The sequence below is a fragment of the Suricata suricatta genome, chromosome 17 (genome assembly GCF_006229205.1).
Source record: "Suricata suricatta isolate VVHF042 chromosome 17, meerkat_22Aug2017_6uvM2_HiC, whole genome shotgun sequence".
In the NCBI taxonomy this organism is placed as follows: Eukaryota; Metazoa; Chordata; class Mammalia; order Carnivora; family Herpestidae; genus Suricata; species Suricata suricatta.
Window position 1 is genome coordinate 2,767,564 of NC_043716.1, and position 11,717 is coordinate 2,779,280.

Genomic DNA, 11,717 nt, shown 5'->3' on the forward strand with positions numbered 1-11,717 from the left:
AGGTCATGATCTCTTGGTTCGTGGGATCAAGCCCCGTGTCAGGCTCTGTGCTGGTGGCTCAGAGCCTACCTGGGATTCTCTCCCTCTCTCTCTCTCTGCCCTTCCCCCATCATGCTTTCTCACTCTCAAAGTAAATAAATATGTTTTTTAAATGTACTAGGTTAGACTCCCTCCAGCAGCATGTAGAACTGCCTCTTGTCACCCTCACTCACCTCATCTTGGTATGATTATAACTTTATCACAAAAAAAAGTCTTGAACTCTTCCACTTCTGTCTGTGATCACTACCAATATCCTAGCTAGAGACACTATCAGCAACTTGTTTGGAATGCAAGATAGCCTTTTAACTTTCCTTCCTCCTTCCCTTCTCCTCCCTCACCCGACCCCCTAGGGTCTGTTTTGCCCAGAAGAGTCCAAATTATCTTTGGAAAAAAGTGTCCTAGTTGAGTTTTGCTTCTGGTCAAGACAGGGTGGCTTGTGTCAGACTGGGATTCCTTTGGAGAACAGTGTAAAATTAGATCAAACACCTAAATACCACCCCACACCCACATTCACACACACAGAGCTGTTTTAAGGTTTCCGACCAACGTGTGCAGAACTTAAGTACCCAGGTTATTGTAGAGGAAGAAACCTCTACATCGTCTCAACTGCGTTCCTTAAAGAAATTCCTTAAGGAATTTGCTGATTTTCGTGGGAGGCATTGAGGCTGAGCAGAACATGGTGGCCTAAACTTGGAGTTCAGGATGAGGCAAGAAAGAAGAATCTGGTCAGTTCTCTAGGGTCCAGCTGAGACTTCTGCAGGGCTATGACCTAGGAGTGAGGACGATCCAGACAGAGGCCAACCCATACAGAGCCTGGTAGCCTCAATCCCGATCGGATCACATGACTTGACCCTACTCTAACTGCCTGAAAGAACATCAACCAGAATATATCTATCTTCTGGAAAAATAACATCCTTTGGAGCCTCTACAATGCTTCATTCTACCCAGTGTTCAGCATATAACAAAAATTAACAGGGTGGGGGTGTGTACACCTAGCCAAATTCAGTTGGTTAAACACCTGACTCTTGATCTCAGCTCAGGTCTCAACTTCAACTTCAGGGTTGTGAGTTGAAGCCCTGCATTGGGCTCTGTGCTGGACGTGAAGCCTACTTAAAAAAAAAATCAACAGATAAGCTAGGAGACAAGACCTATAGAAACAAAAACCAAGAGGAAAAGCAAATGATAGAACCAGACCCAAAGGAGAAAAAGATGTTACTATGATTGTAATGGGCTCTAATGTATTCAAGAACATAGAAGAATAACTAGTGACAACTGAAAATGTTTTTAATTTGGGTATAGTTGATATTCCATGCTACATTAATTTCAGGTGTACAACATAGGGACTCAACTTTTTTATATGTTACGCTACGCTCAGCACAAGTGTGGCTACTGCCTCTCACCGTACAATGCTAGTACAATATCGTTGTCCATATTCTCTATGCTATGCTTTTATTGCCATGACTTATTCACCTCATAACTGGAAGGCTGGACCTCCCAGTCCCCTTTACCCACGTTACCCATCCCCCTAGAAATAGTTTTTTAAAACGAACCAAGTGGAAATTCTGAAACTTAAAAATACAATTACTGAAATAAACAACTCTATAGATGGATTTAACGACAGATTAGGCATAACAGAAGAGAGGATTAGTATATTGAAAGATAGGTCAGTAGAAAATATATCATCTGAAGCATGGACTAGGGAAAAAGGATGGAAAATGGGAAAGAATGAAATACGGTGTAAAGGTCTAAATACATTTTCCTGGAGTCATTCAAGTGAAGGACAGTGAGTGACTGGTTCAGAAGCAATAGTTCAAGAGTTACTGATTACAACTTGTACAATTAATGAAAGACATTAAACCACAGAGTCAAGAAAACAAATCTCAAGCAAAATAAATACTAAAAATCCCCACCGAGGCACATCATAGGAAAACTTCTGAAAAATGAGGAGAATTTAAAAAAAAATTGGCTGAGAGAAAAAAAGACACATTTCTTGTCAAGGAGCAATAACCATACTGACAGCTCATTTTCAAGATAAATGGGGTCCAGGAGACAGTGGAAGTCAAGGCTACATGTTATAATCTTTAAATGGCTGAAAGAAATAGCTGCAAATCTAGAATTTTAAAAAATGTTTATTTATTCTTAGAGAGAGAGAGAGAGAGAGAGAGTGAGAGAGACAGAGCATGGGCAGGGGAGGGGCAGAGAGAGAGGGAGACACAGAATCTGGATCAGGTTCCAGGTTCTGAGCTGTCAGCACAGAGCTGGACACAGGATTTGAACTCATGGACTGCGAGATCATGACCTGAGCAGAAGTCGGATGCTTAACTGGCTGAACCACCCAGGCACCCCAGAATTTTATATAGGGAAAAATATTCTTCAAAAATGAAGGCAGAACAAAGAGATTTACAAATGAAAACAGAATTCATTGCAAGGAGAGCTGCACTCAAATACTAAGGGGCACTGTTTAGGCAGAATGAAAATGTTCCCGGTGGGAACAAAGAATGAAAGAATGAATGAAGGACTAAAGGTTACTGGGTTGGAAATACACAAGATTATTGATTGTATAGAAAAATAATATCTGAAGAGTTAAAAAATATGTGAAACAGTAAAATACTTGACAGTACTAACCAGAAGGCAGGAGGGGGGCAGGTGGAGTTAAATTGTAACATTCTTGCACTATCTGGGGAGCGGTAAACATACAAGTAGATTAATATTTCAAAGGTCTGTGTAATTTTTTTAAACAACAGTCATTTCTTTTTTTAATATTTTATTTAATTTTAATTTTTGAGAGACAGATGGAGTTCCAGTGAGGGAGGGACAGAGAGAGAGGGAGACACAGAATCTGAGAGAGGCTCCAGGCCCTGAGCTGTCAGCACAGAGCCCGATGTGGGGCTTGAACCCATGGACTGTGAGACTATGACCAGAGCTGAAGTTGGACGTTCAACCAACTGAGCCACCCAGGTGCCCCCATGTAATTTTTTAATAACCATTAAATGAATAGTGAAAGAATGTATAATTATGAATGAAGCTAATAGAGTAAATAGAGTAATTTTAAAAATCAAATTGAAAAGAACTGGAGAATTTCTTAATCAATGCCCTGCCTATTTGGATTTCTCCCACAATAAACTTATCTATACCTTTTAATGGTTTTCTAGTTGGACCCTTTTCTTTTCTTATTTGTTTTAGATGGACATACATGTAGTTAAGTAGACATATGTCCATGCGGATGTTGAAAATGCTTTCTGATAGGGATCAGTTTTTTCCTTTAATTTTTATTTATTTTTGAGAGAGAGACAGAGATAGAGCATGAGCAGGGGAGGGGCAGAGAGAAAGAGAGACAGATAATCTGAAGCAGGCTCCAGGTTCTGAGGGGTCAGCACAGAGCCCAACCGGGGCTGGAACCCAGAAACCGTGAAATCACCACCTGAGCCGAAGTCAGATGCCCAACCGACTGAGCCCGCCAGGTGTCCCTGGTAGGCACCAGTTTTAAATCTTTATGCCTTGGTTGGAACACTAAGGGCCTGGTTTGACCCTTTGATTTAATGGTAGTGAGATCAGGAGTGGGTGGGTGAAGTCATACGCTGTGCTCCCAGCAGGAGCTCAAGAAATGCCTATTGAGCCGAACTGAATTGAGAAGGTCAAGGGGCTCCTCAAACATGGGGGACAACATTATCGTTTTTAGAGGAAAGAGTTACAGAACCAGTGACAGGAATAGTGAATGGTGGATGCTGAAGGCCAGAGAAGGAGCAGAAATAAATCAGGCTGGCAAAGACTATGAGAATCCGGGAGAGAAAGCTCAGACACTGAGCTCAGACTTTCCGGGCCGGGGGTGGGGGATGCCTGGGGCAGAAACGTACGATGCACACCTAAACACAACCAGCAGGTGGCGCTCTAACGGCACGGCGTTACCATCCAGACTTGGAGGGCCAAGATCTTGCCTGAACACCTACAAAGTGGAAACAGGCAGGGGGAGCCTTGAGCCCTAATCTGTTGGCTCTGTGCTTGCTCCAGAGGTGAAACTCCCAAGATCAAGAGCCCTGTAAGGGTTTTTTCCCTATACGATTGCTTTTTCTATGTCTGTACAGCACCCTGTATTCAATTCAATTTTAATCGCTGTGGGTCACAAACTTTGATGAGCAAACCAACTAACTGGTCCTCTTGTGAAAATGCAAGTACGTTTTTTATTTGCGATTTTACATATTTTTTAATTTTTTAAATGTTTCTTTATTTTTTTAATGTTTTATTTATTTTTGATACAGAGAGAGACAGAGCATAGAGGGGGAGGGGCAGAGAGAGAAGGAGACACAGAACCGGAAGCAGGGTCCAGGCTCTGAGCTAGCGGCCAGCACAGAACCCGACGCGGGGCTCGAACCCACAAACCGTGAGATCTGACCTGAGCCGACGTCGGAGGCTTAACCGACTGAGCCACCCAGGCGCCCAAATGTTTCTTTATTTTTGAGAGTGAGAGAGACAGAGTAAGTGGGGAAGGGGCAGAGAGAGAGAGGGAGACACAGAATCTGAAGCAGGCTCCAGGCTCCGAGCTGTCAGCCCAACGCAGGGCTCGAACTCAGGAACCGTGAGATCACAACCTGAGCCGAAGTTGGATGCTCAACGGACTGAGACACCCAGGCGCCCCGTGAGTTTTGAGTCAGTAGGGGCTGGGCTGGGGCCTGGGGTCCTGCATGTCTCACCAGCTCCCTGGTGATGATTCACACTCAGTAGTTTTCATGTTTGGAACACACCGCCTGCAAGGTCCTATTTCTGTGCAACATGGGACGGGGAGGGGAGCACACCTTGGCTCTGTCCTCAGAGTTTACAGCCTCCAAGAGTAAATTCTCAATGAAATGTCTGCAACGCTAGTTTGTACGAGTTCACTCACTGTGTGACCGCAGGCAAGCAGTGTGGCCTTTTTGGATCTCAGTTTTCTCATCTGTACAATGGGAAGAGGGGCGTCCGGTGGGCTCAGCCAGAAGCGCATGCCACTCTTGATCTCAGGGTTGTAAGTTCAAGCCCCACTTGTTGGGTGTAGAGATTATTTTAAAAATAGCAGCTTAAAAATGGGAAGAGTAAGAGCCTCTGTTTTAGAGAGTGATTTGAAGGTTAAAGCAGGATATTCTACGTAAAACACTCAGTACAGTGCCTGGTGTATGGTAAACCGCAACAAGGCTCGGGGTACACTAAAAGAAAAAGCTAGGGGCGCCTGGGTGGCTCAGTCGGTGAAACATCTGACTTCGGCTCAGGTCATGATCTCACAGTCCGTGAGTTTGAGCCCCATGTCGGGCTTTGTGCTGATAGCTCAGAGCCTGGAGCCTGCTTTGGATTCTGTGTCTCCCTCTCTCTCTGCCCCTCCCCTGCTCCTGCTCTGTCTCTCTCTCTCTCTCAAAAATAAATACATGTTAAAAAAATAAAAAATGAATAAAAAGCTAGGTGGGCACCCGGGGAGCGCTATGTTGGAGGGAGTAATCTTGAAGAAGATGTTCTCCTCTGAAACGGAGGTTAGGGAGGTGAGGACAAGAGGGCGGGGAGGAGGGCTCCTAATCAGGTGGCAAGTCTAAGGATTGCTTTTGAGGGGGATTTGAGCATGCCGCAGGCTAAGCTGGGAACCTTCTGGAAGTGGACAGGGTGGGTGGGAGCTGGACTTGCTGGCACATCAAGCTTTGGCTTCTTGCCTCATTTCACATCTTTGGGGGCTCTAGGGGGCTGTGAGAGAGGCGCTAAGAGGCGCCAAGGCTCCCCCTGGTCCTGCTCACTTTCACGCCCGCTGCTTGGGGTCCTCAGCCCAGGCTCCGGGGTTTGCGCGCTTTAAATAGGGGCGCGTTTCCATAGCATCTGGAAGATTCACGGACACTTTTGGGCTAACTTCTAGCGCTCTGCTGAATGTTCCTGGGACACAGATCCACGCAGCCTCTAGCCTCACTGGGTGACCCCGGGAGATAGCACGTCGTCACGGGAAAAGCATGGTCAGTGTAGGGCCTCCGTGACGGTTCTTAAAAATGAGGCGAAGGGGCACCTGGGTGGCTCATTCGGTTGAGCGTCCGACTCTTGATTTTGGCTCAGGCCATGATCATGGTGTGCGAGACTGAGCCCCGTGTTGGGCTCTACGCAGACGGCCCAGAGCCCCCTTGGGATTCTCTGTCTCCCTCTCTCAGCCCCTCCCCTGCTCTCTCTTTCTCTCTCAAAATAAATAAATAAACCTTTAAATTTAAATGGTGCTTCTCCCATAGGGTGCGACTAAATGATCTGTGACACAGGCAGGCGGCCTTCAGGCTGAGCCTCCAGACTAGGGGTGGTCTGCTCTGGCGTGGGGGTCGGTCTGGAGAGGCAGAGGGGAGGGAGGGGAGCAGTCCCTGAAGGGACTCCATGGGACACATGTGAAGCCCGCTTCATGCATGACCTCATTGAAGCAGACCTGTGAGGCCAGCACGGGAATCACGTCCATCTCATAGATGGGCAAAGTGAGACCCGGACCCCCAATCAGCTCGTTCAGGCCTGGCGGCTCTCTGACTTCACCCCCTCACATGTTCCGGCGTCTCCCGTCCTCAGTGAGGGGCAGCCTTTGCCCTGCCCTTCCCGTCCAAATGCGGGGACGGGGCATGCCCGCGTGAGGTGAACATGGGGAGCCGGGGCGGCCTGGCCTTGGGAGGGGGCGGCGAGGCTTGATATCTCTTCCCTGCGGAAGCTGGCAAGGTTGCCTCACTTCCAGATGGCAGGCCCCAGCCTTCCTGCCCCCAAACCCACTTCCTCTGCCTGTGTGCCTTTGTCAAAAGGTGATTCTCACGCTTCCTGTTGACTTCCACTTTGTTTCAGCGCGTCCAGCCCGGCCCTCCCCCGCCCCGTTCAGTGGGCTGCTCTCGGTCTGATCCGGGAGCCCGGGGACACAGGACCAGGGACCGTCCTGCTCCTGGGAGGGTGGGGTGCACGAGGTGGTGGGGGAGTGGGACTGGAGAAGGTCCGGGCCAGGTGAGGGTGGACCCCAGAGACGCCAGGGTGGAGGGCTCCTGAGGGTCTGCGGACCCTCTTCGTCCAGGGTTGGGGGCGGGGAATTGTCAAAGGCCGAGGTCAGGGTGTGAAGCTGGTTATGTCTCTGGCTGTGACACCAGAGGTTTGCTTTGGTGGCTTCCTGAAACCACACTGCCTGTCCACGTCTCCCTGAGTCGTTTTTCTCTTTCCCGGGCCTCCGGGTAGCCTTTTCCTGGGGCGCAGAGAGAGCTTCTTGGGTTCCGATAGGCTTACCCGGGACTGCCTGAGACCCAGTCCCCGTGACGCTCGCACTGAGCTGAGCAGGTTAGGAGACGGCCACGAATCCCGGCGCCTGGTCTCCCGCGTGGGCAGATTGCTTCCCTCCGAGCCTGTTTTCTCGTCTACCAGACGACACGGTGTCTCTATGTTGTGGGATTTCTGTGATGCGGAAACAGGACAATGGTTATGAAAGTGTTTTGTGAACTGTAAGATGGGATCCTTCAGGACCTGATGTTACTTTTAGTTCATATTTTTAATTTTTAAAGTTTATTTATTTATTTTGAGAGGGCATGCAAGTGGGGGAGGGTCAGAGAGAGAGACAGAGAGAGAGAGAGAATCCCAAGCAGGCTCTATGCTGTGAGCGCAGAGCCGACCCGCGGTTCGAACCCACGAATCACAAGACCATGACCTGAGCCGATATCATGCGTTGGACACTTAACCGGCTGAGCCACCCAGGTGCCCCTACTTTTATTTCATTTTCTAAATGGAACTAGATCTCCCCCCTCCCCCCTCCCTGGTACTGTAGTTGCTATAAACGCCAACAATACAGAGAAGGTGAAAGTTTTGCACGATTCCATCCCCAAAGATGACTGTGGACATTTTGGCATATAGATTTCTAGAGTGAAAAAAGTTTAAATTAAAAAAATGTTTATTTATTCTTGAGAGAAAGAGAGACAGAATGTGAGTGGGAGAGGGGCAGAGAGACACACACAGAACCCTAAGCAGGCTCCAGGCTCGGAGCTGTCAGCACCAGAGCCGAATGTGGGGCTCAGACCCACAAACTGTGAGATCATGATCTGGGCTAAAGTCGGATACTCAACCAACTGCGCCCCCCAGGCGCCCCTTCTGTGCAGTTTTCAATTGATTTGTTTGTTTTTGTTGTTGTTGTTGAGTCATAGGAGTTCTTTATATGTTCTAGAAATTAACTAGACTTCTATAATAAATATTTCTTATGTCAAATTCTACTTACAGTCCTTTAACCTTTTCTCAATTAATTATATCATTTGAGTATCATCTCATGTTAGGTTTTTAAAAATATTTTTTTATTTTTCTAATGTTTATTTATTTTTGACAGAGAGAGAGAGACAGAGAGACAGAGATAGAGCATGAGTAGGGGAGGGGCAGAGAGAGAGAGAAAGAGAGAAACAGAACCCAAAACAGGCTCCAGGCTCTGAGCTGTCAGCACAGAACCCGACATGGGGCTCGAATCCACGAACCGTGAGATCCTGACCTGAGCTGAAATCAAGAGTTAAACGCTTATCGACTGAGCCCCCCGTGCGCCCCTCTATCCCGTCTTCTTACTGGCTGCATAGTATGGACAAAACATAATTTATTTTTTTAAAATGTTTTTTAAATTTATTTTTGATAGAGAGAGACAGATGAGCAGGGGAGGGTCAGAGAGAGAGGGAGACGCAGAATCTGAAGCAGGCTCCAGGCTCTGAGCTGTCAGCACAGAGCCCCACGCGGGGCTCAAACCCACGAACGGTGAGATCATGCCCTGAGCCGTAGCCGGACGCTTAACCGACTGAGCCACCCAGGCGCCCCTATTTTAGTTGTTTCTAAAGTGGTTGTACAGCTACTCTTTTTTCTATTGTAGTCGTTATTTACTTACTTATTATGAAAGGTAAGGATATATCACTCTATCTATATTATTGCTCCCACATCTTCTGATATGGTTATATCACAAATTTTGGTTAAATCAGTGTTCATGTTTATATTATAGAAGTATGTTATGTTATAATTCTGTAAGTATTGTTCTCTGAGCTATCTTGTTTATTATTACTATTTTCTTCCTTTTGTTTTATTTTTCCCCCCTGGAGTTGATGGTTACTTTGGGTTTTTGTTTTCTTAGTTCTCACATGTATATTACTGATTCCCCTCCAACAGGGCTTTTACATTTTTCTCAATAGGAACAGACACATCAGATAATCTCCGTTTCCATCTTTTTTTAAACTGCATATTTTCATTTCAACCCTCATTAAAAAAAAAGGTTCTTGTCTTGCTCCTTTTTTGTAGCGCCATGTTCTTGTGTTATGGGTGTAATGATATCTTTATTTCTCTGAAGATATTAAAGTTTTTTTTTTTTTTTTTTGGAGTGCCTGGGTGTCTCCGTCAGTTAGGTGTCCAACTTCAGCTCAGCCATGATCTCGCAGTTGATGGATTCAAGCCCCACATTGGGCTCTGTGCTGACAGCTCAGAGCCTGGAGCCTCCTTTGGATTCTGTGTCTCCCTCTCTGTCTCTGCCCCTCCCCTATTCACCCTCTTTCGCTCTGTCTCTCAAAAATAAATAAACATTAAAGTTTTCCTTTTTCCAAATTACTTCTGCTAAATTTGTGTCTACTACTCCTCAATTTCTTTTGTGTGCTTTTGTTCTACCTTTTATATTGGAGGCTTTTTCCGATGTTGGGTGGTTCCTTGGTAAATGCTCCTTTTCATGATCGAGAAACTGGAAGCTGATTGGAGGCACCGTGTGGGTGTGGGGGGAGGGCTTGGGTGAGCGATCCTGTTGGCTCTTGGGCTTCTGCCTGAAGCAACCCAGTGGGCAGACCAGGACATGTGGCCGGGAGACCTTTCTGGAGCCAGTGGGGTCTGTTGAGAGAAAGTCCCTGATCTCCAAGTCAGGCTGTAGGCATTCTGCAGGGGGGCGGCGGGGGCGGGGAGGGCTGTCTGGGGAAGGAAGCTGGGGTCTCATCATTCAATACGCAGCCTTTGAAGGCTCTGCCGTCCCTCTGTCCCCCTCTCTTTGCGGTGCGGTGCCTTAGCCTTGCCCTCTGGGTACTCCGCGTCCCCTGGTCTGGAGCTTCTCTGGGGTGGTCTCTCCAGAAAAGAAACACCCTCCTCCTGCTGGGGCGGGAGAGATAAGTGCCTCGGCTTATCAGTTGCCGGGGCTGTGAACTCAGTCTCTGAGGGCTTTGCAAACACGCTGGACGTTGCACAGATCTTCCTGGTTTTAGCCCCACCCCACCTCGCCCTCTGACCTAGCTGGCACCTCCAATTCCTGAGCCCGTCGGCGGGGCAGAGGCACAACGCGGCTTGCTTCTAGTTGGCATTCAGTTTCCAGCCGTCTCTCATCTACTCCGTCAGCTACCCCTCGCCAGTCGCCTTCCATTTCCCAAGATTCTGGTAACGTCTTGTGTCCGCTGTTGTCGTCTCCTCTGTACGCTGTCCTGGTGGATTTCTGTCCTTCAGGATGCTTGTCCTGTCTTTGTTGTGGTGTTTCAAGAGGCACTAAAGATACAAGTCTTCAGGGGTGCCTGGGGGGCTCAGTCGGGTGAGCGTCCGACTGCGGCTCAGGTCATGATCTCACGGTTTGTGGGTTTCAGCCCTGCGTCGGGCTCTGTGCTGACAGCTAGCTCAGAGCCTGGAGGCTGTCTTCGGATTCTGTGTCTCCCTCTCTCCCTGCCCCTCCCCTGCTCTTGTTCTCTCTCTCAACAAATAAATAAAACATTAAAAAAAAAATAATACAAGTATTCAATACATCATGGTAACTATGATAGTTATAACATTTGCACTCTGACCAGCGTTATACAAAATCGTTGGGTTTCTCAAATATATTTTTTTAATTTGAGAAACAGCACGCATGAGTGGGGGTGAGGGGAAGAGGAAAAGAGAGAGAGAAAGAGAGAGAGAATCTTAAGCAGGGTCCATGCTCAGCGTGGAACCTCATGTGGGGCTCGATCCCACAACCCTGGGATCATGACCTGAGCTGAAATCAAGAGCCAGGCTCTCAACTGACTGAGCCACTCAGGCACCCTGGCTTTCTCATACTCCTTTTTTTTTTAATGTTTTATTTATTTTTGATACAGAGAGAGACAGAGCATGGGGTGGGGAGGGGCAGAGAGAGAGGGAGACACAGAACCGGAAGCAGGCTCCAGGCTAGCTGTCAGCACAGAGCCCCATGAGGGGCTCAAACCCACGAACGTGAGATCTGACCTGAGCCGACGTCGGAGGCTTAACTGAGCCACCCAGGCGCCCCTCTCATACTCTTAAGAGCAGTGAATATTATCATTTATTTTATTATTTAAACATTAAAAAAAATTTTTTTATGTTTACTTATTGTGAGGGAGAGAGAGAGAGAGAGACAGCATGAGCAGGGGAGGGTCAGAGAGAGACACACACAGAATCTGAAGCAGGCTCCAGGCTCCGAGCTGTCAGTGCAGAGCCAGACGCGGGGCTCGAACTCACTAACTGCAGGATCATGACCTGAGCTGGAGCTGGATGTTTAACCAACTGAGCCACCCAGGTGCCCCAAAAGCGGAGTCATCTTAATTTGTATTCATACATATCAAAATTTGTCCTATTATTACACATTGTTCTATGACATCATTATTAGTGGGAACATGGTATTTCATTGTGTGAGTATATTTCATTTTATTTCATTTCATTTCATTTCCTTTATTTGTTTGTTTATTTATTTATTTGAGAGAGAGAGAGGGAGTGCA